A 25785-nucleotide genomic window follows, 5' to 3' on the forward strand; every position below is an offset into this window, starting at 1 on the left:
AGTAAGTTACAGTGAAATTAAGCAGACACAGACATAGCTTTCTGCATTGGAAAAGCCTGTGTTGACCTACCAACCATTTTGTGTGAAAATGGCTTTCATCACAAAGGTCGTTGCTTAAAAGTAAATTTTAGGGACATCCATCACTTGATATTGTCTACTACTAGTCTGCAAGACATTCTGCAATACCCCTACTGCTGAACCACCTGCAAAAGTAATGTATATAGAGATAATAAAACATTCCCAAGAAAAATATTTGTTTTGTCTATTCAATATCTAACTTGCTTGTAAAATTCCATCATTATATTTGATGATATAATGTCAAATAGTCTTAGAAATATTCTATCTTTGCTCATACTAACAGGCAGAAATATTCTTTTCTTACAAGTCTAAAAAACTTAAGGGAAAACAATGATGGAGAAGACTATCCTCTTTTAGAATCATTCAAGTTGGAAAAGACCTCTAATATCATGTAGCCCAACCTTTAAACATCACCTTTTATGTGATATGTCACCACGTACACAATTGTCATTATTATAAGTATCTGTAGTGCTTAGTTCAAGAAATAAATATGTGTCCACAGTGACATTCATTCAGTGCATCCACAGCTATATTGATTCATTTAACAGTCCTGCTGCTTCTTGCTTCTGAAGCTTAAGTTTTCAGTGTGGCCTAGGCTGACTGAAAATCTTCATAAACTTCTTTGGTATGTTTTGCTCCAAAATGTCATGTCATTTTAAAAATTCTGCTACAGCCCCTACCTTGTCAGGGATAACTGAGAATTCAGCACACGTGGTTCTGCTTCTTGTGGTTCTTTGTATTATCATCCTACATATCTGCATCAACATTACATCCCTTATTTAACACCATATCAGACTGGCTAAGCATAGAAGTAGAATAGAATAAATAATAATATAGAATAATATAGTAACATTATAATATGATATATTATAATATATAAATAAAACTAAATAAAACATAATATATAAATAAAATATATTGCTGTGTAGATAATTAATACAAGGCCTTTTAGTTCTCTCTTGAGCCTCTAACTTTTCCATCCACTCTGTAGTGAAGGATTTCCCATGCACATACCTTTTCAAATGTCTCAGAAGAGTAACTGCTTATTTTGAAAAAGCACAATAAAAAGGTTCATCTCTACAACTGAAAATATAATACCTTCATGAAATTAAATCAGAACTCTATCCATTTCATGCACTGTACAAGGTCACAAAATTCCCTAAAGATAAACTGCCTTAGGACATATATCTTTCTTCAGTGCAATGAAAGTGTGACAGATTCACATGAACCCACGCGTTGCCTCAACAAAGCAAGTTGTAATTTTTGTAGAGATGAATTAAAATTCTGTTCAGGATGATCATCTGCATTGCAAATGCCAAAACAAACCCCAAACAAATAGAAAAAATATATTAGGGATGGCAGCTAGATCTTACAGCCTGTTTTGTTCTGGTCTTCAGCAATAAGAAAGATAAAATATTTCCTTAACCCACCACCAGCACAAGCTCCAGAATGAAGTAACCTGACTTACCCTATTGTGGCTGCCAAGCCCTGACAAGCCAGTGCCTGCTTCAAATACTTCATTTCCAAAGGACCAATTCTCACTGTTCTGCCAGGAATTGATTGTGGCAGTCAGAAGCCAATATAGGGCTTTGTCACGAAAGGTCATTTTCTAAAGGAAGAAAGCCCAGGGGGCTGGGCATCCAAGATGAGACAAGACATACCTTATACACTTGTTGCAGTATAACCTCTCTTTTTCCATAGGGGGATAGTTGTGATGTTTTTACAACCCACTTCTTCTCTATAGTGGTTCATCAGTTATGGTAGTCATAGAATCATTAAAGTTGGAAAAGCCCTCCAAGATCATGTGGTCCAACCGCACCCCAACCACCAATGTCACCCACTAAACCATGTGCCTAAGCACCATGTCCAACTTTTCCTTAAACACTCCGAGGGATGGTGACTCTACCACCTCCCTGGGCAACCCGTCCCAGTGCCTTTCTTTCTGAGAATAAATTTCTTCTAATTTCCAACCTAAACCTCCCCTGGCACAACCTGAGGCCATGATGATCTGTTTACGGGATCTTAAGGATAAGTCTATCAGACACTCCAGTAGAGTTCACACTTCTCCAGTTTACTCTGTTGAGTTGCACAGACAAAAGTCTGCCTGTGTCAACCTTCTGTGGTTTGGTGGACCTACAGCCCTCAAAGCAATGCCAATTACAAGTACATTAATGTTAGTTCACACTAGAAACCAAAGTCCTCAGTGGGTTAGACATAGTAGAGGGAACACTGGTGGCAATTCTGCCCTAATTCTCTCTTAACATCTCCTGAAGAAGAGAAAAACATGACCAAAGTGTGCTTTCTGCTGTGGTCAAAAACATCAGGTAATCGTGATGGTGTTTTCTGGAATGGGACACCTCCATTTCTATGGTACAGATTAATGTACTGCTGCAAATGGTATCAAATTTCACAACATAGATAAAAGAATCTCTAATCTTTCCCTGTCTCAGCTTTATTTCCCTCAATTATTCAGAACTGTTCACATTCGGACTTCTATTTTATTTTATTATCACTGGCACAGCTAGATGAAATTGGCACCTTACAGTGATCTTTATTCATAATCGTTTAGACTGAATTTGAACAGAGTCATAGCTAAACTGATCTGAATAGGGCTTTGTTCGTTTAAGCCGGAGGATGAACAGCTCCAGAAGTGGAGCAGAGAGTCCATTCCATTCCTACTTTTATTTTCAGTATTAGTGTCATTGCTCAGCAGCATCCAATAACTCATTCATGTGCTCTTGTAAATAATTTTGGTGGAAACAGTAATTTCAGTAGAGTGTAGCTGTTAGGCAATTACCTCTTTTATGAAGAAGCATTTGAGAATGTTTGAGAGAGATGAGTCTGAAGAATAGCATAAGGTATTTCAATAATTAACTATTACAAAATGGAAATTTCCATAAGGATCAGTGAGGAAGAAAGCATAGCGTACACCATACAAACTGTATGTACTGAACATTACTTAATAAATGAACACAGAATTGCAATTTTTCCTGAAATTGACTTAATCCAGAGAGGGGCTGAACACCAACCATTCCTACCAAACTGCAACTTCCAATGATGCTCATAATATGGCATTTCATTCCTATGGTGTCAGTAGTAGTTACAGATGTTCAACACCTTTTAAGTAGTCCTTTGTCACTGCAAATGATCTGATTGCTTTCATTTTAATATGTCTTGTTATAACATGAGCTTTTGAAGAATGAATGAAACTACAGAGTAAATGCTATAGTAAATTGTATTTTAAGGAATACATTTTAAGGAATTTTAGGGAATACATTTAGCTGATCTAAGAAGTGAAAGGAATCATAATCATAGAGACTATGCTGGTGAATCTAGTGCTTTTATTTTTCCTTAGAATTAAAATTTACATATGCATATTTTCTTTTTACTTTACTTTTTACTTTCTTTTCACATTTTTTACACTCCTCCACTAAATTTATCTGTTACCATGAAGACAACTGAATCTAACAGAATCATCAAAGAAAACAACACTAACAGTTGGGTAATTTAGAAATGTACCTAAATTGTTATAAGGCCTTAGTTTGTGGTTTTTACACCTGAGGTTTGCTTAGTCAGGAAATGCTTGCTCTGCTTCATTAGAAAATACATAGGACACTGGCTATCACTGTAATCGTGCTATAAACAATAAGTACAAACCACAAGACTTGCTACAGAAGTCGTAATGTCCTAGTGATATAGTAGCAATTTGCCGGCTCTATGAATTTAGTGAAGAAAAAACAAAACAAAACAAAACAAAACAAAAAAAAAAGCTGCACTATATTAAAATATCTATTCAAGACAATCAATCAAGTAGTTTGAAAATGTAATTAAAAACAGTTAATGGTGCTAAATGTGGGTTATTTTGTTTGTTTGTTTTATGAACTAATCAAGTTAATGACTGGGAAATCACACTTTAATGGATAATTTTTTGAATACATCTATTTTTATGGTTGCATAATCTAGAAAAAGAGGCCAATACTCTGAAGCACATCCTGAAGCCATGATATGACGAACCTAGGAGCACAAACATTCAAGACACCTTCTATAGCTGGAAGACAGAAATCTGCCTATCTAGAAAACAGGTCAGTCTACCTAAGACCTAAAACCTCTTAGTGGGTACCTGACTTCTTCTTTCACTTGCCCCATCTTAGAGCAGAAAAGCTGAATTTACACCTAGCTCATGCACCTCACTTAAATGTCTAGTCAGATGTGACAAGCCTGGGCCCTGGCTTTTACCATCTTGCTGCATTAACAGTGACATCTGTACCTTCTATTGCTTTATAGGAGTAAGCCCGCTAAGAGTAAGACAAAGTACTTATAAAAAGCATATCTCTAAAACTGTATCTCATTTACTTAGTACCTTTTTACAGTCTCAGCTATGGGTGCTGCATAGCCTCAGAAAAGAAGATGACATTCAGCAAAACAGTGATGTTGAAAAATGGAAATAAAGATACTGCATCTCATTTTGCATGACTGCTGCTTCATGAATATCTCAGAAAAATACATCTCAGAGGAAAACACAAATAAAATTCTGTAATTCCTGTTGTAGCTGCCACTTCCAGTTTTTGTTTTCGTTGTTTTGTTTGATTCCTGTAATGAAAAACCCTATAGAAAACAATATTCTCAGTTCTACTGCTTCAAGTATACAGACCTAACACTAAACTTCTGGGAGAATAATCTAGCATTTAACTAAAATAATTCTGCTCATTTACTTCACCAGCAGGAAAGACCAACCTCACAACCACTAAATTATTATTTTTATTTTTTTTTTTTAAGTGTATGTAATTTAAAAATGAGTCAGTCTTTCTAATTGCTATAACACATCTAGAGGGCAGCTAAATGGCAGACAGGTGTTACTGCCATGAATATATCTTCTAGTATTTGTGAAAATTAACATTCTTAACACATTTGTCTTGTGCTAGTGCTGACACTACCAAGAAACAACATTGAGCACAACCTGTTACAAACCTGATTGGAAGAACACCTTGTAACCAGCTGAGATTTAAGAACTCTGTTACATATTATTTTACTTGCTACAGTTCTCAGATAATTTTACGTCACAATAAAGTGTTAAAAATGAAACAAAGTGGAAGGATACATGGTTTCAGCTTTTTTTTTTTTTGTCAACAGTACAAATAAACATGAATTCATTCCTAATAAGCACTGCAGGAAGTCAACCATACAATCTTAATGATCCTAGAGTCTTTTTCTGAAGTATACAGCTTGTAATCTCAAGCAGATTCCAGAATACTGTGTCAATTAGATATCATGCAGAGCAACAAAAAAGCCAATGCCAGCTGGAGGCTTCATTGAACCTCATTGTCAATTCAGCAATAGAAAAAATTCTGTTCAACTAAAATGAAAACAATAAAACAAAGATAAGCTGAATTGGGTTAGGAAGTAAAACAATCCTGAGTTGCCAACTTAAAATGGCTGAGTATTAAAAACCTGTGGATAATCTACGAATTAACAAATTTGGGATTGTCTAACTGGGTGTCACCGCCGGATGTCACTGCTGCTTGAAAAAAGCCACTGCACAAACATTTATCAGGCTGCACAGATTACCTCTTTTATGAAGAAGCATAAGAAAAAAAAAAAAAGGCAGTATTGAGAATTATAAATACTCTCATGCTAACACGTCTTTAGCCTGCTCTTCACTTTTATCATCTGTCCAACTTAACTTCACAAGTTGAAAAAGTTCTGTAAGACTCAGTAACACCTGAAGAAGTGAAGGAAGAAAAAGTAATTTTACAGCCAGCAACCACTGCAGTTATCCTAATCTTAAAACCATGTTCTGTTTTGCTTTAAAGTAGAATATACTGGAATATACTCTGAATATACCCGGAATATACTCTGGAATAACATCTTTAACGTTTACTTGTGTCTACTCAGTACCAGTTGAAAATTTCATTGTTGTATGATATCATCTTCATGTTTTAAAATACCATTGGCCAGTCAAAACAGGATGCACATTTACTATAAATCTATTAGCAAGTTTCTGCAATAGATGTATTCCAATAGCTGAGGCTGAAAACCATCAACAATAAAGTATCTTATTTCAGAACTCGGTCATTATATAGCCTTACTTTTACCTACAAGGATATAGCTATAATGAAAATGAAATTTAAATATTGATCAGATTATTTACTTCAGTCCAGTGGCAAATCTAGAAAGAAGGAAAAAAAGTCTAACTGTACTGAAGCATCCTTCTCTGCTGACTGTAGTTCTGTAAGGGAAGAAAAAAAAAAAAAGCCAACAACAACAACAAAACACCACTAACAAAGCAATGGATATGAGAGATCTGCATGCATCCTCTGTCCAAACACTGCAGGTCTCATTTCCAAATATTCCCTCCTCTCAGCTTTTCTTCTTGGAGATTTTGTAGATTAAGAAGCATTAAAAGAAGAGAAATAAACTTTAGAAATAATGGGTTGGTTTTCACAACAGAACAAGGCTACCAGTAGATCCCTCAGGTGTTTTGCTTTTTAACTATCCATGAGTGGAATGGAATTGAAGAGCATACTGAAATGAGGAAGACTACCGAAGATACACTGCTCAAGGCAGTAAAACCTAAGCTGTCTGTGAAGAATTACAAAAGGATATCACGGTACTAAGCAACTGAAGGTAAAATGGTAAAACAGCAGATGCAACTCACTACTGATAATAGAAAGTGACAAACATTGGGAAAAATGATTGTATATACAGAAAAATAGAGAGTAAATTAGTCATTTCCACTCAAAGTATGTTCTAGCATGAGTAAATCCTCTGAAAATACCCAGCCAGCTTTCAGTGGTCAAAACGGCAACTATAACTTGGGTCATGTTGTTGTAGCTGCAATGACTTCTTGACAAAGGCAACAGCAGTTCCAAAATGAGCGATACATCACATCGGTGGAAAAAACTAACAAGCTTTCAGACTCTCTAACTCTCCTTTGGCTCTTAGCAGCAGCAGCATTTTTCAAAGCTTACTACAAGCTGAGAACAATCATTTTGAGTTCAACTTAACTATGTCATGCAGTTAAACCATGGCGAGCAGATAGGGGGTGTTAAGTATGCTACCTTTAATGGACAGCTTTAAATGAGCTTTCTGAATGCCGCGTATGAACTTGCTTTGATGTAGAAAGAAGCCTGACACTCTTATATCCACAGATGCCACATACAGCCTTCCCAGGATGGCTATAAAGAAAAATCATTTAAGAGTAACAACCCACACGGAAAAATGATTCTAACTCATGTATTTTTTTTTTCCCCAGAACATCTGCTCCTGTTGCTCAAGTGGTCCCTCAGCTTGGTTAAGCTCCTCATTTGGATCAGGTTCTCCCCCACACAAACATCTGCTGCCACTGGAACCAGCTCATGCTGAGACACAAATGCAAAGCTTGATGGCCATCTTCACAACCAATCAGCCAGAAAACATACAAACAAACAAACAAAGGCCCTTCACACAACGTGATACACTTGGTGCGATGTACCAAACCTTACCACATGTGCCTATACTGCTGACACTAAACTACCATGATTCAAAAGAACAAACCTGTTCCTGATAAAAGATAGAAACACCTAGTCATCAATGGGAAAGCATACCTTACAAAAGAACTGTTTCTCCTCTATGTCCCAGCATTGACAATCTGAGATCTGCCAGACGTACTTTGATGTTAAACCTCAGATAAAAAAAATCATACACAGAATGTCTTGGACTCAATAGGGTTATTGGCTTCTTGGGCTATATTAAATTCTCAGCTAGCAAACTCTACCATGTTCTTGAAGCAGTAATACACCTCTCTTTACCATAACAACCAATGATCTCATCACTTTTTTTTTTTTTGTTAAGTACTTCCACCTTATACCACAGGTGAGAGTTCTTTTCCCCCATATTAGTCTAATTGATTTAAACACCAAATTTGAACTCAAAACAACTGTTCTCAGCTTGCATTTAGTTTCTAAGACTGAGATTTCTAATTCAGGAATTATTATGAAAAGATCTAATGACAGAAAAAAATCATTATGCTCCTTGGTAAGTCTGTTCTTTGCCCACGCTTTTTATACAGGTGTCATTATGGCCATTCTTTCTCAAAGGGGGGAAAAAAAAACAGAAATCATAAAGAAGAGGACTAGAGGTGTGGAACATCTTCCACACACGTACTACATAAACCTGTATTTCATCTTTCATAAAAGAACTGATTGACAACATTAGGAAGTCCTTCACCTTGTGAATGATGCAGAGAAAATGAAGAGAATGAGTGTTTGCTGTATCTTGTAATACAAGCAGAAGGTGCCATACAACGAACATCCTCCCTGTAATTCACACTCCTTCAGTTTTTTTCAGATGGACGACAGGCTACAGGCAAACTCAGCATGCACAGAGAGACATATATTGCTAAGACTGTAGTGACACCACCTTCTGCTTGCTTATTTGGCAAATGGTTACTCCAATTTCTGTAATTTTGACATTTTTCAGATGTATTTGTTTTCTACCACTTCAGCAAAGGAATGGCTATTGCTCACCTCTGCCATAGCGAGGTCACTTGCTACAGATTGGAAGTGAAAACTGGCTGCAATTACTGAGTGCACAAGCACTCTTTCTCTTCACTTAAGCAACTGAGTTGTTGCTATCAATTACATGTATTTAGATTTTTCCTGGCATATTAAATGCTTGCATAAAGTAATTACATCTGTTTCTGTCCCAGGAAGTAAGAGAGGGAAGAAAAAAATATAATGTTTTTATTGCTTTTCACCTAAGTTTTATGCATTTAATTCCACTGACAGTTCGATTAATAATTTGAAAGCTACTTTGATTTTTTTTAAGGTTTTCTCTAGTAACTTGTAAATGTTGCCCCCAAACCACTGCAGTTTTAAAAAATACTCCTCAAAACCTACTGCATTGCTTGTAGGCTCAGAATAAATAACTTGAGACTTATGATTAAGAATACTAATTGATTTCATACACCATAGTTCATTTATATGTATTATGTCTAATAAATTTACCATAAAAAATTAATACAAATATATTAAAATATATTCTTCTGTATCATAGTAGTAGTTAAGCCACAACTGAGATATACTGTGAGAGACTTCTTTATAGCATTTCTTTGTGCACAGACTTAAAATATATATTTTTTTTTAGTCCTTATGTATTCTATATTCTTTTGCAGACATTGACACTGCATCTTTAGTAACAGTAAATTAATTAATAGGAATGAATACACAGTGTATTTTTCTTCAAAAAGAAAAAATACATAGTATTTTTAAAATACATAGTATTTTTTCTTCAAAAATCCTAAACAAATTAAGGTACTGATGTATGTTCTGAGAAAAAGCAGTGATTTTTCTTTTAAAAATGAAATCTGTTATGGAATACTAACTCAAAACTGAATATATATGCTTGTAATTTTTTAGGTGTGATACATACATTCTTGTAATTTGTGGTGTGATATATCAGTGAAGGTTAGTTGTTGTTTTTTTAACAGGAAATCATGCCTCCACCTCCCAGCTCTGCTGGAGTCCTTTGAAGGAGCCAACAAGAATGTCAACTCAGTGCTCATTAACAGTGGAAAAAAATTGCTAAGTGTTACTCAGAAATAAACAGAACACAGCAGCAAATGTCGCAGTGCCATTCCTTAGATGCCTGAAGTCCCCATCCTGAGCATCGTGATCAGGTCTGCTCTTTTCATTCCCCTCCTCTCAAAGACTATGTAGGTGGAAAGGAACCAGTGCCAGAATCTGGGTCTACACTCAAGTGGTGAGGAAGAGCAGGCACAGAAGCCCTGGAAGACAGACAGCGGGCACTTTGGGTGTTTTATTCCCAGCTAGCTTTCATGTGGTGCCAGAACCGAGCACTCGTTGTCAGTGCCTCCTGCAGCCCAGGGATTCAGCTCTCCATGAGGGAAGACCTGGTTGTACGACCAGAGCCTGGCTGTGGACCAGAGCTCTTCTGTATTCAGAGTGTTCAGAGGTGTCAAACAGTATGTGCCCTAAAACTATGTGAGGTAAGAGAAGTAAAGCACAGACAGAAGCGTAATTGTTGAGAAGGTAAAAGACAGCAGCTCAGTGGTTCAAGGGGAAAAGCGATGATACTGAATGGTTTAAACCCAGAAGATAAAAAAGCAGGAATCAGAAGATGGCTACTCAGCAACATTGAGGATCATTCTGATCCAAGTGAAAAGGGAGATTAATCACTTCCCTGTGTGGCTGGCACCTGCTGTGGAACAGCAGGACACATGGAACATCTTTTTCAGAGTGGTAGCTTGTAGCTTTTTAGTCCTATATATTGCATATATTAAATGCTTCATATTCCTTCATTGCGTATATACTGCTCACAGAATCTCTTGAGGACCAGGTTGCTCAAGCAACATGTTCCAATGAGAGGTTTCATTAAAAACAAAGATGTATGTAGAGCTCAAGTTCCACTTTAGCTTCATCAAAAGAAATTGAGTTTGTGTGATCCCTGCAGCTTTGCAGTAAAAGGGGAAAATCTGGGGAGCTGCACTGAAAGCTCACTCCATGACAGCAACACGTGTACTTACCACTTACTATGATCTTAACACTAATGATGGTAATAAGGATGTCAACATTTTTTGAATGACTTCTAAAACAATTATACAAAAATGCAACACAGAAATCTTTAAAATTCTATTAAGCACAAAGATGGCAGCTGTGATTTTGGAATTCCCAAGTAACAAATAGCTAGGGACAGACAGAACATCTTAGGAGTATACTACGCTATCTTTTCCCTCTTCTTATACTATTTCTTCAGTAAATGTTTGAAAATCCTGCAGACAAAATGGCCAGATGGACCATTCTTAAAATTATAAGTGCAATTTCTATTTGTGCTCAGAATTTTGCTTATTTTTGTGTTCTCACCACTTGCAAACTAGTAAATCTTATATGCACACCCCTTTGCATACAAAAGAAATGAGCAGTAGCTTTCTGTTACCATCTCCTCTCTTCTTCCTATTACAAAATATGAGCTTTCTTGGAAGCTTCTTTGATTTTAATTTCTCCTGTAGCACTGCCATCTTACTTACCCAGAGGGATGAATGTTCTCAAGTACTGCATAAATATTAGCTACTGTAATATACATTTTATAAAAAAAAAAAAAAAAAAAAAAAAAAACAGTAAAGTTGTAAAATACAGTAAAACAACCAAAATGTCAATGTCGGACAAAGTTTGGATAATCAGGCATCTTGGTTTAGCCACAGTCAGAGTGGAATATATTCCTCTACCCTGACAACTCAAAGACCGTCTTCCGGAGACAACTGCCTTTCAACACAGAATACTGTTATACTCTCCCACTGGTCACTGTGTGCTACAATGACAAAATCAACTTAACTCTATCCACTCTTCTGTATTCATCAGAGGCTTAAACATCGAGCATCGTGACAAAATGTCAGGCATGCAGCATTGTTTTTCATCTCTCAGGAACTCATGCCTGTTACAGGATTTTTTAAAATTTGATTACATGAGCTCTCTGGGAAAAAAAAAAAAAAAAAAAAAAGTATCAGGAAGAGAACAATAGGGCATCAACTCCACCAGGGAACTCTGAGTACTTCTGCATTAAAATAGGAATAATGATGGCTGCATACAGTGTCTCAAACAGTGCCATATATTGTAAAGCAATTGCAATTATTCTTTGGCTGCGTGAGGCTTATTTGAAGGTGCACAGTATGCCCTTGATTAAGGACGTGCCTTCAGTACACCTTTTACAGTGAAATTAGCCATGTATAGACAACATCTTTCTAAGATACGCATTTTGTCTGTTGGAGGAAGAAAAAAAAAAAAAAAAAGAAAAAAAAAAAAGAATGTTATTTGCTCTGGTAATTTCAAAATCAATCAAATGACTTCAGGACACCAGAATTCTTCTACCTGTAGAAGATTTAGCACTCTGCCATATTTTTGTAGGAAGAAAAATATGTTTTGTTTTTATTTATTATTATTATTTTAGTTTCCCAATTATCAAAGAATGACAAACTTATTTCAGCTTTGAATGAAGACCATAGGCAAATATATTTGCATAAAAGGAATTCATGAAAGGAAACATCAGGGGGCTGGAAAGGTGGGAATGCTTGCATTGCCCTAGCAGTAGAGCTCACAAATGATCCAGCATCAGGTATAACATGTAGCTCATGCTTTTGTAAAACAAAATTAGTTCCAAATGCAATCTCACATACACTGTTTAAATCTCTAGAGGTCTAAAGGTGACAGAGTAATTCATTTACATCAGATATGCATCACTGTAAGGCTTCCATTTTGTATTTACCACTTCTTCTAGCCTATCAATTTTCTAATGATGTCTCATATTTTACTATGCAGTTTTGGCAATGTTGTTAGATTTGTGTGTAACTAAGAAAATGAATATTTAACTTATAATTTTAAAGCAGGAACAATTTTGAGTTATTTAAGTTCTGTAACATTATAATTCCCCAAAGTTTTATCATCAAGACTATGCATAGATTAGTCTTATGAGCAATTTATAACCCACCCAGCCTGCAATTCTGAAAATAATATATTGATGCACTATATAATTTGAGATCAGGGAGGAAAACATCCTAACCTGTACATGCATATAATCACTTGAGGCTCTGTCAGTAGTATAAATCTGCAATTTTGTGATGCAGCCACTCTGGACTTGAGCCTAGAGAACCTACACAGGGTACAGCAGGGAGTAGCAGTGAGAGCTGGAAGTGCACTGTGTGCACAGACACTGCACATTATTGCTACATCAAACCCACTGACCAACATTGCCTGCCTTGAACTTAGAGCCCCGTTTGACTGGATTACCACTAAAACTCAGCTTGAGCTCAACTTCTTGTTAGCTTGCTTCTGTATATTGTTAGGCCATTTGGTGATGTGTGGTGTAGACATGCCCTAAATACTTAATGTCTGAGCACCAGTTAATATTCATAGAAAACAGATGGATTGGAGGAGGTTCCAAATGCCTGAAGCTCTTTTCTTTTGCCTCATCCTGCTCCTGTATGGAGTATCTGGCAGCTGCACTGTAATGTTTTCATTTGTTTTGAATTAAATTTCTCTTTGCTCCTGCCCTACCCATTTTTTTTTCCATGTTCTGCTTGTGACTCTGCACATGTGTAGTGCCTGTTGTCCCTATGAGTCCTCATCTGCTTGAGTAAGGCCAGCTGGATTTGGTCTATAACAATATTTATCAATGTGTGATCTATGGAGAATTTTTTAGCAGCACTTTCAATGATAGATTAATTTCTGTTACCCTCTTTTGTACTAGGACTTGCTACAAAAAACCCTCTCAAAATTATCCAATCCCTAAAGATTGTATTCCTATATCTCAAGATAATTTTATAGCTCTTGGAACTTCCTTAAAAAAAATAAAGTAAAACAGAATTGTTCATTAAAAAATTATATACAAAATGAATGAAAGTCCCTAAACTCTTTATATGCATGTGTATATGCATGTGCATTGTGTATACACTTCAGTAATGCAAGTGTAGAAGATGACTATAAAAAATTAAAAAATAGCACCTCGACTATTCTCTGATTCTCACAGAATCACAGAATGATCTAGGTTGGAAAAGACCTCCAAGATAACCTAGTCCAACCATTCTGATTCATTGGATATTCGTTATCTGAAGCCTGATTAATATAGAAGTTTGTATCATTAGCATAAATAAATATTTCTATTAATGTTTAATTATGCACAGAAGTTACCACAAAAAAAGCTTTTCTGTCTGCAGAAATTTAAGGTTTATAAAGCTAGCATCAAACCAGAAATACTTTAAAGATAAATACATGTAATAAAAAGTATTGAAGTTCAGTTTAATTTTATTTCCCCATGTTTTTTAGAAAACTGAAATGCAGAATAAATTCCGTCTGTATGCTGTGGTGTATTCCCCAGTATCTTCCCTTGCAACCTCTTCCAGTCCTCCCAGTTCACATTTTCCATTTCAAGAAAGAATAAAGTTGAATTATCTCCTGTTTATATTCTTAATCTTTTTTTTTCTATGTAAATTCTAATAACAAGTAGCTCAAAGATGAAGGTGGATTCAATTTCGTTATTGTTCTTTTCTTCCAGGCTTCATGTGCTTCTACAAAATACAACTATAGCCACTGCAGCCACAACAGAATGTATTTCTGTTATGGCTTGGCCATGCCAGCAGACCTGAGAACCTGAGAAATCTTACTAAAGGGTCTTGCCAAACTCATTTGCAAGAGCCTCGGATGAAGAGCAGATTCTGCATCCTGCAGAAGAACAACCAAGTGCGACTGGTTTCTTGCCCCACTCATTTTATCACTGCCCAGCCTAGGAGGCCACCAGAACTGAACTAATTCTATATAAATCCAAAACTGTTTTTTCTTAAGAAGGTTGTGCAACAAAATCTGGATTTTTAGAAGAAACTGGTTAGCCTCACAAAGCAAACAGTTCAATCAAAGGATGGCTTCCTTAGTTTTCACAATTGAACCACTGTTGAATAAGCTGGGCACCAGGAAAGGATACGACTGTGCTTGCATTCATTCACAGAAATCTTCAGGAGGTTGAGTGAAGCAAGTAAACTGAAAGAGAAAAAGAGGCCAGCACCGTGTGGTTTGAGGCTCTGGAAAAAACAAGATGGACTGGCTCGCTCAGTTCTGAAGGAATAAAACAAGAAAGACTTTTTAAGATTGTCCTAGACTTAGAGCCTCCAGAGAAATCTCTAGCCCAAGGGATTTTAATTGTTTTCCAGCTCAGAGGCTGGAGGTCACTTTCTGGTGCCCTCTGTACTGAACCCCAGAACTGCAACAAAGCAAAATACTGCAGAGAGGATGCTAGCAAATGTTTTTTGCCTATCTGTTGCTAAATGCCTTCAAAGCCATGAGACACTCAGTAGGTTCGCACAAACCTCTCCACTGATATCTGCCTAATGTCACTGGCGTCAGATGAACCTCAACAGAAACAGCTTAACAAGAAGTATCCCATAAGATGGTTTACTGAAATTTACTCACATTAAGCCTGGCTAATACTCTAGCTGACATCACCATCTTGAAGATATTTTGTTGACCTGAGATTACCATGGAGCATTTCACCACCTGCTGTCCCTCAACCGTGTACTAGGAGAGCAACAGGCAGAAGTCAGACTCGTCCCTGCTTCTGCTTTAAAGTAAATGATTAAACAAGGCCCAAGATCTGTGATAACAAATTGAAAAGGCAAGAAGAGATGCTAGTTTTATACTGACAAAACTCTAAGGACTTCAGCTGAGTTACATCAGATCTGGACAAATAAAGGTGGGACTGAAAGGTTACTTACAGCTTTCTTAACTGAAATCTTTAAAGATGTGCTCTCCCTAATAAATTTCCCTGTAGACTCCCATAAAGGGACAGGGTTAAAAGGGTGAGGAAAGGACTTAAAGAAAGTCCCAGTTACTAAACTTGTCACACTGCACCAAACTGCACAAAAAACAACCAAGTATAAGAATACACTCAACCTGTGTGTGCAGTGCATGTGCATACTGCACAACCACAGAAGTATCTGAAGAAAATGTCATTAAGTCTGAGAGAATAAACAGAAAGAAAGACCTGGCATAATGTCTGGCATGTTACATTTTTATGTCTCTGATTTAATGTACAGAGGTATTAAAAAATATCAAAGAGCAGCAAGATTTCTACCCCTGGGCATCTGATAAATGGCAACCAGGCAATGAAATGCACACAAGCACTTGAAAAGAACAGGGGTGGTTGTTAGAAATCACTTTTCATAGATATCTATTCAGAAAAGTTGATTTTGGAAAAATAAATCAGCTTTACCTAGAATAAAATTTATAGGCATCAGGGGGAGCAGATTCTGGAACAACCTTCCAAAGAAGGAGTGGGAACAACCAACCGTTTTTTAAAATGGAGATATTTATGAACGAAGTTGAAGAAAACAATGATTTCAGACAGCAGAAGTGTTTTATGTTTTTGGGCTTTGATTACTCTTAGCCCTTACACAGGCACCCCGTGTTTTCTGGATCACTGCATCCAACTCCATCCTTACCTGCTATGCGCGCAGTTGCATGGAGGTGTTCAATTTGAGATTAAGATGAGCTTGTCATGCATCAAAGGTTTGGGAGGCTTAAGGAAATTATTCATATTATAATGAAATGTAATGCTATCATTTTTCAGATAATCATAATGAAAGATTAACCATGAGAACTGACTGTGCCTTCCTGCAGTAAAACTTGAAGACTCTGAATAGAGGACACAGAAATGTCTGTAAGGTTTACCACTGGGTGTGTTCTCACAAAGAATCTCACTGTGGGAGGATCAGTCCAGAAAGCAAGCAAATGGGTACAAAAATTGTCTTCTGAGTATCAGAGCTATGCACCAACATGGATTTCTGCTTCAAGTCCTCTCCGTGGCTAGTCTACTGCTTCACCATCCTGGCTGCAGAGCCCACATGCAGCCACCAGAGATGCTTCTGGCATATGTTAATAAGGTGCAGACATACAGAAATACTGGCGCAGAAAAATTTCCCATAATATTTAGCATAATCAAGATTACCTGTTGATAAATAAATAAAAATAAAAATAGAAATAAAAAATAAAAGAGTCATTATACCACTCTACATATACATCTCTACTTTGAGCTTAATATTTTGGGTTGCTTTCTCAACATACTGGTGCAATATGAAGTATATTGGACACAGCCAATATGCTGGAACATCTTCTAAGGAACTAATCTATCTTAATTAAAGCAAGTGAGCAGGACAACCATAGCATAAAGTCAGAAAATTTATGTAGGTGACATACTAGTCCACTGCAAAGTAATTGTGATGGTTCATGAGTGGGACTTGTTAATTAATTGACCTAGAGCTATTCCTTTTCCAGAAAGTACAATCAGAGCTGAGAAAATAACAATATTTGTAGCTAACCTCATCCCAGAAAAAATAGTAATAATTCAGCCCAATTTTATTTTTATTTGGCCCTTAGACAAAATTTATTTTCAAGATCTTAACTGTTGTTGTTTTTGTTTTTGTTTTTTTTTTTTAATTAAAAACAGCTAAATTTATAATCTAAACAATGTTGCAAAATTAAGTGCTGGAGAACAGGATATCTAAATGAAGCATAGTACATAAATTCCATCCTTCATCCTTTTTTGGGGAGAGAAAAAAGAGAATTGATTGCTGAATACAAAATCAACCCAAGTTTAAGTAGCCATACATCAAAAAGAAATTAATAGAGCACAATAGTGATTCTGTTGGTATAAAGCCTTGAAGATGTTCATTACTTACAGCTTCATCATAAATCAGCACATTGTTATTTTTAAGTAGACTGATGAACATTGTATGGATGCTTCATATAGTAAGAATACTTTCTGTAGAAATTAGCAGATAACACTACTCTTAGAGTTTTACACTGAATTTACACAAAACTATCAAAGTATTGGTAATCAACAATAACAAATTATCATCCAATTTGAAATGTTTCTGAATTTTCAAAGGAAAACATTCAAAAATTTCTGTTTTGGGGCTGTTCTTAAATGTTATGAACTCATAAAAGCAACAACAAAATCTGAATGGAACATACAAGAAAATCTTAGATGAAGCAATTCGCATCAGACTTTCTTATAGAATTTGCCTAAAAGGCATCCACCTTTTTAAATGACAAGGACCCTGCACCCCGCTACTTTCAGCTCCCAACTATTTAGAATTTCTAGTTACATTTTCAAGGAAAATAAATCAAATAAACACAACTTGAAAGTGAATTTTGGTTTTGATCACTCAAAAATCCTATACAGGTACATATATACTTAGAGGATGAACAGGACTTTAATCCCATCACATTGCAGAGTCTGATTATTTCTGACTGTGCTCGTATTCCTCAATTCACTCAGTCATGGACCACATCACTGGACACACTGCTGGCCAGCTGTGATTACATAGCACATCGCAACAACTCTGCAAATTGCAAAACTGGCCTGTGGCTACTGGATGAAAATAAAGTGATTCAATGGATTGTTTTCTTCAAATCAAAGTAATAACTATTCACTTATGATAAGAACGAAAATCTGCAAGAATGTCCAGACTCAAAAATTAATCCTCAATTTCAAGTTTCAGTTCAGCCTAGAACCTCATCTCAGCCTGCTGCCCAAAGAAACCACCACTTTCCTCTAATTCTGTGATGCCTTTAACTTATTCCTTGGTCTTCGGGCTTCTGTAAACCACTGCACCTGAACCTGTGGTTCATATACTCTGTCAGGTACACTCCAGCACAGACATTATTGCAGAAATCTCTCTAAATAATCAGGCACAGTGAGTGGCTTATATGCTGCCATCGCCAGCTGAGCTCTAGGCAGCCAGAAATATCATAGAATCATAGAATCATAGAATCACAGAATATCCTGAGTTGGAAGGGACCCTTAAGGATCATCAAGTCCAACTCTTGACACCGCACAGGTCTACCCAAAAGTTCAGACCATGTGCCTAAGTGCACAGTCCAATCTCTTCTTAAATTCAGACAGGCTCGGTGCAGTGACCACTTCCCTGGGGAGCCTGTTCCAGTGTGCAACCACCCTCTCTGTGAAGAACCCCCTCCTGACGTCCAGCCTAAATTTCCCCTGCCTCAGCTTAACCCCGTTCCCGCGGGTCCTGTCACTAGTGTTAATGGAGAAAAGGTCTCCTGCCTCTCGACACCCCCTTACGAGGAAGTTGTAGACTGTGATGAGGTCTCCCCTCAGCCTCCTCTTCTCCAGGCTGAACAGGCCCAGTGACCTCAGCCGTTCCTCATACGTCTTCCCCTCAAGGCCTTTCACCATCTTCGTAGCCCTCCTCTGAACACTTTCCAACAGTTTCATGTCCTTTTTATACTGTGGTGCCCAGAACTGCACACAGTACTCGAGGTGAGGCCGCACCAGCGCAGAGTAGAGCGGGACAATCACCTCCCTTGGCCGACTAGCGATGCCGTGCTTGATGCACCCCAGGACACGATTGGCCCTCCTGGCTGCCAGGGCACACTGCTGGCTCATATTCAACTTGCTGTCTACCACGACCCCCAGATCCCTCTCTTCTAGGCTGCTCTCCAGCGTCTCATCACCCAGTCTGTACATATTGACAAAGATATACAGAATATCCACAGAAAGGTTCCTGACATCTTCCATTCTGGAGAAAGTCATTAAAGTCACAGACACTGTTATCATCTATGCTACATGGAAGTCTTAACCAAGTCTCAGAAGCCGCTGCTCTGGGTGCAACAAAAATACAATAGTGTTCCCAAAGAATTTATATTCCAAATAAACAAGACAAGTAAACGTGGGAAGTATGCAGCATTGTTATTCTCACATTAAACATGATGAATTCAGCTAAAATAAGATCCTTTGCCTTTATGATTTGGCCTTCACTGCAAAACTCATTCATTGTATTTCCTCCACATGACATTGCCTTGCTCAGGAAAGAGCAATCACGCTGCACAGCCACATGGCAGCCATGTCAAATGGCTCGATTCCCATCAGCAGGCAACTGGGTGAGCAATGTGTCTAGTTTTGCAGGTGATAACTTCTTGTAACCTTAGCTGTGGCATTCTGTTTGATGGTAGCTCTAGCCCCACTGCTATTAATTACTCAAGGTGACTGCTCCATCAGAAGTTTCGCCTGAAAATTCATTTAATAGAAATGAAAGATTTGGATGTGCACAAAGATCACGCTTGGGATAAAAAGGGAACTCTGAGTGCAAGCTACTGTATTTCATTTTTCCTTTCACCCCTGAAAAAGCAATCTTTATTGTTTTTTCCAAGGTCACAAAAAAGACCATGGCACAAGCAAGAATAGAACATCCCTCTTCTACATCCCATCGTATCTACACAGCAAACCTTCCACAATAATAGAATCTAATAAATAAATGATTACAGCCTTTCATTGTACTAAGAAAGAAAATAAACATGGCAAGTATAGAAATGTACAGCATACATTTAATCTCTCTCTTTTTCCTGGACTCTATTTTAAATATCTGGCAGTATAAGGGTTTCTATAACTCATGATAAGATGCACACCAGAAGAAGGAAAAGAGTCACCTGTGAAGCCTCTGCAGACACAGCAGAGATACAATAAAAGAGAAGAACTCTTAAAAGAGTCACCTTGAAAAGTACTGAGGTACAGCATTCATCTTCACAGCAGGGAACAAAGAGGAAACACATTACAGCTTCCAATACACACAGTGGTAGTTAAGAGAATGAAGTTTCTCGGTGAAAGCACATATTTTAGTTTATAAATTCTTTTATCGTCTTGCTTTCCTTCCTTGACAAAGTTTTGACATGATTGTCTATACTCCCATTGGGCTGAAAAAGAGAACATGCTACAAGTACAGAGATGACTGGCATGAAAACACTTTCATGAGCAGTTGAAGAGATAAAACAGTTCAGAAAGAGACGAAACAAATTCCTGGTGGACTGGTTAATCAGTGGCTATTAAATACCCACCAGCTGGCTCCAAGTCAGGAGCTCAATAACCAGCTGAAGGCTTGAAGTTTGGAAGGTGAGGCAGGGGAAGCATTTACTGTAAGTGGCTGTTCGAGGCAGGAGGCTGGACTAGGTTTGGTTCAGAGTGGCTTTCCTTATGGCCCTCCATTATGTCATGCAATGACTCTGCACCATATCCACTTTCACACCAATTACCATGCACTGCATGCCAGTCCTGGGCCCCTCAAACACATAGGGCAAGAAGACACAGTGAGAGCATACTTTTCTGAGTAGATGAGCTACATGAGATGTTTGACAGGAAGCAGGACTGCAAAGTAGCCCAGTACCACCGGTTCTCTGAATAATACTAAATACTTACTTGCACCCAGCCCTTGGAAAAAGGTTCTTTACCAGCCTCCAGAAAATTATGATTCTGTTTTTTCTCTACAAAAGCCCATTAAAGAAAATTCTTTGTGGTCTGGATGGTTACCAGGCCACCAATGAATTTTCTGGTTGCTGTTGCCCAGGCAGATCTTTCTAACACAAATAACAGGTAAAAGGTTTATATTTTATGCCAGATGGTACCCAACTATCTGACAACTCTGTCTTTAATGTGTTAGCTCATTATTGATAGCACTTCAGGTGAAAATTAATGTAGCCTGTTTTATTTTTAAATGTGTCCCAAATGGGGATCCACAGTAGCAGATGTTTGGGGGGGAAGGCGAAGGAAGGGGTATTTCCACCTCCTTAGTATGCTGTGGTTGACACAGATTTATTAGAGTTTCTCTAATATACGTAAATATACTTCCACGCACAAGTGTGTCTGTGTGTGTCGTTGCCAATTTATGTTAGTTTATCTGACCCTCTGTGTGAAAATGTGTCAATTTATTTTATACATATATGCATCTAAAAGTATTTTTATTACTTATTTTAAAATCATTAAGATTATAGCAAACAGAGTGGCAATAAATAAATAAAAATAAACGTACCTACATTGTAATTCCACTGAATAAGTAACAGAAGGTATGACCCCTCTGAAGAAACTATTGCCATGGCCAGGGATAGAAACCTCCTGATCTGGGGCAGTAGTATTGGCTCATGGCACAACCCAGAAAACCCTGAGGGGTCTGGCTATGTCCCAGAAGCCTGTGATGACCTGCATATGGACAGCTATTCTGCCCAGAGCCTCCAGTATGGGACTCACATTTGGCACAACCTGTACATTAAAACCTGAGAACAACCATACAGATTAAGACCACGACATGCCTTGTCTGGTAGTCCTGCCTCCGGCAGTGCCCAAGATGCTACAGTCTTGTCGTTTCCCTGGAACACCCTTTTCTTCTAGAATTTGGGATCTGGGGACTTCTTGAATCAGAGGTAACACCCTTCTGCCTTGATGGATTGCACTTCTGTAAATTTTTCTCATCGCTTTTTGAGCGAGAAGTGAGTGAGAACTTTTTGCACCTATATATCCCGAAGCAATAAGGGCAACAGTTTAACCATTCATTACATGAAAAATACATTCCTTCTTTTACTCCGAACCTTTTCTCAAAAAAAGGGGAGCTTCAAATAAAATCTTTATAATAAAAAGTGAACAGTCATTCCAATTCACCTTCTGCATGCCCTTCATAACTTCATAGAGCTCTATTATATCTTTATCCTCACTCCACTAAAACATCTCTTTCCAAGGCTAAAGAAGTGTACAGTACATCTACATTATCTCCTAAGTTTTGTAGAGTCTGGATAATACATTTCACAAGAAAATTCTTCAATTTTCTTACTTCCTGCAATGTCACATCAGACTTTCTCTTTTCAGCAGTACCAAAGAACTAATCAGGCTAGATATGAACAACTGGAATACAGAAAATGATACACTATGAATCAAGCATATATTTCTTTTTGATGCTTGCCATCTGTAAGCAGATGGCCACTGAAACACTCTACAAGCAAAAAGAGAATGATATCCCTATATGGGTAAAACACAGGAGGAAAGTGCTATGGTGCACAAGAGCCAGAAATTTAAATCATGCGGACAATGTACCTACTCAAAAACACCAAATGTCCACTAACACTAAAATTATGTCTCTTTTTGTAAAATGTACACATATGCATGCTCCTCTGCTATGTGTTTTAGCCCCAGATGGGAATCAAAAATTCTGGAGGACTTACCCAAAGAATAGCTGAAAAAGGCTGAATTCAGTGTCTTGCACTCAGCAATGAGCTGCAATTTTTGAGGCAGATCCTGTCCCCACCTCCGCAGGTCCTGCGCAAATCCTGCTAAGAGAACTGGGGAAGTTCAGCACCTAAAAGTATCCTTCTCTTGGAAGACAGAAATATCTAGTAATGAATCATTCCTCCCAAAGAAAAATGATGTATTCTCTTGCTTTCCTAGACTCATGAAAAGACATATAAGCCTCCACAGAAAAAACTTTCTTTACATGGATTTCCTCATAAATTACCTTTCTCCATTTTGAAGCTGTGTTATGAGTTGCAGCCACTTGTGTCATTGCCATCAGGTTGCAGCCCCACGCTTTTTAGAAGAGCTTGCTCTGATGTGTTGCCATCCTGCCATTACTGACAATGATACACAGTATTATCCTTTCAAGGGATGTAAATATTGAGGCCTGACTGACTTTCCCATCAGGATGAGAACCTGTTCTCCCGTATTTAGTGAATTAATCAATAAAATGCAATTTCCTACAGTATATGACAAACCCTTGGGAGGCCAAAAACAGACTGAATGCTAGATTTATTTTATGGATTTTCCCATGATTCTTACCACCAAAATCACAATGAGAAAATACACAGGACGGTGTTATATGTCATTGGCGTCAAACTATTAATTAGCTAATACTAACTTATCTGATATGAAAGCTACTTGTAGGTTTCAGAGCAAGTCAGCAGGCTAGGAGGAAGGGAGGTGAAAAGAGGGTATCCCACTTCTCTTATCCCACTGTGTTGAATCTGACTAATAAGAGGATGAAGTCCTCAAGCTCGTGTTGAAATTTCTTGGTGAAAGTGGAGATGGGCCCTAGGCCCAGTAATGAAAATGTGGGGCACTTTGGACACTTAGGTGAGGTGATGCTACTTGACCCCTGGAACAAGCAAGTCAAAGAGGCAAAATGCAGAGAGAGTCAGCTAGCTCTTCAGCTAGCTAGTGCATTACAAGGATGACAGGATATTTAGAGTAGGAACTACTGCAGCACCTCTATCAGTAAAATAAAGATATGTGGACAGCTTTCATGTATATTTCCATCCTTACCAAGGCCTTCCTAATGTTTGAGGAGCCCAGCTTCTGGGCTAAAGATGGTTCTTGGGCTGACTGGGACTTGAGAGAGGAGGAGGAGGAAGGAAGGAGAGATGAGAAACTCACCAGGGAACTCATGCACCCTTTTTTTCCTGGAGATCTATCTATGTTGGAGCATACTTCCATCCCCACAGTGGGACGGATAGACTTCATGGAATCAGAGAATTGTTCAGGTTGGAAAAGACCTCTAAGCTCATCTGCTCCAACCTTTAACCCAGTACCAAACTCCATCACTAAACCATGCTACTAAGTTGTAAGTTTATATGTTTCTTGAAGACCTCCAGGGATGGTGACTCCACCACTTCCCTGGGCAGCCTAATCCAGTGCCACACAACTCTTACAGTGAAGAAAGTTCTCCTAATATCCAACTTAACCCTCCCCTGGTGCAACTTGCCTTATCACTTGATGCTTGGGAGAAGAGAGCAATCCCCACCTCGCTAGAAACTCCTTTAATGTAATTGTAAAGTATAATAAGGTCTCCCTTGAGCTTTCTCTTCTCCAAGCTAAACAACCCCAGTTCCCTCAGCCACTCCACATAAAACTTATCTTCTAGACCCTTCACCAGCTTCGTAGCCCTTCTCTGGACACGCTCCAGCACCTCAATGTTCTCCTTGTAGTGACGGGCCCAAGACTGAACACAGTACTCGAGGTGCAGTAAATAATGTGTCTCAGCAGGTTAAATGGAACAAACCCACAAATACCCTGCTGGAAAGCACTGAGCACTGAGTGGTGTAAAATGGAGGGGAAAAAACAATACCACCACAGGAGTTCACACACCCCTTGCTTGCATAAACACTTTGTTCCAAAGTGATCTGGTATTGCACATATCTAGTCATGAAGATAAAAAATAACTAAAACACATTTCTCTAACACTAGCAGCACTAATGTCCTTTCTTTCTTCTTCAGATACGTTTCAGCTGCATCTTTCAACTTAGGTAAGGGAACAGTCAGGAAAGCAAACAGGTCTAAGTTTGAAGCTCTAAAAGATAAAAGTTCTAAAATAGTAGAGCAATTCTACTTAAATTGCAGTGTGCATTTCTGGAAAAAGACAAAGTATTTGTACCCAGCCAGCAAAAGTATTGTTTTATTCTGTAACATGAACAAAACAACATATTTCATTTCCAGCATGGCTTTCATTGCTTCAAGCTGAGTATGAAACCAAACTACAGAAGTAACTAGAAATGTATTCATAATTAATACAATGCTACATTTCTATCACAATTTTAATTATAGGAACTCCTAGCTCTTATGTGGTAAAAAAATATTCAGGAGTCTGAAACACAAATTTGGATGAACTTATATGTTTAAAATTCTGTGACAGTGCCAAGAAATGCAGAAAGGAAGGGCAGAAAGCTTAAAACTTATGCACATTTTCTATGAATGCAGTAATGACTCACAAGTTCAGATGATTTGTCCTTCTGTCTTTTTTGCCGTGTAGTTGTTCAGGAGAGGAAAAAAAGATAGCTTAAAAAGCTAGTGGAGGAATTCCTTGGGTGAAAAATATGAAAAGCATTTATTTATGCAAGTTAACATCAGCAATTCTAATCTTTTGTGAGACAACCTGCATAACTCAACATATGGTGTTACTGCAGGTAAGAAAAGACACTAGCAACTACAGTGCTGGCAGCAGTAGCCAATGTGAAGTTCCTGAGCTGTGTGTAATTCATAAACAGTTCAGATATAGCTCCTATGCACAGCTAAAGGATTATACTTACGATGTGATTTCCAGGTTATCTGAAACCTTAGCTATGCAAGAAACAACCAACAGGTTGGGTTGAGGCTGCCAGTGCTAGCTGATAACAAGCCCCACAAATTCAGGTGCAGGGAAGCAGAGGAGATGACATTTCCATCCCACTATTTCCATTCATACTGAACTTCCTTCTGAAGTTACTATATCAGATGAGATGTAATATTCATATAGGGTATGATTGCTTGGTTTGCTTAGTCAAATCACTGTTCATATAAATTTGATTCTGCATAACCAAATATCTGATCAGCAGCATCAAATCCTAATCAATACTATCAGTAAGC

General features: G+C 37.8%; 1 protein-coding gene across 9 annotated transcripts in view; it reads right to left on the reverse strand.

The window, feature by feature from the left end:
- The window catches only part of CNTN1 (contactin 1), a 253317-nt gene that overhangs the window by 118612 nt on the left and 108920 nt on the right, over nucleotides 1-25785 (reverse strand). Inside the window, exon 1 of one of the 9 annotated variants that reach the window (XM_084521504.1) lies at nucleotides 22617-22634. The exons of the other annotated variants lie outside the window; for them this stretch is intronic. The gene's annotated coding sequence lies outside the window, so the exon portion shown is untranslated. Of the gene's footprint in view, nucleotides 1-22616; nucleotides 22635-25785 lie in introns of those variants that run through there. 9 annotated transcript variants of the gene reach the window in all.

Source organism: Aythya ferina (genome assembly GCF_964211825.1).
Source record: "Aythya ferina genome assembly, chromosome: 1".
Classification (NCBI taxonomy): domain Eukaryota; kingdom Metazoa; phylum Chordata; class Aves; order Anseriformes; family Anatidae; genus Aythya; species Aythya ferina.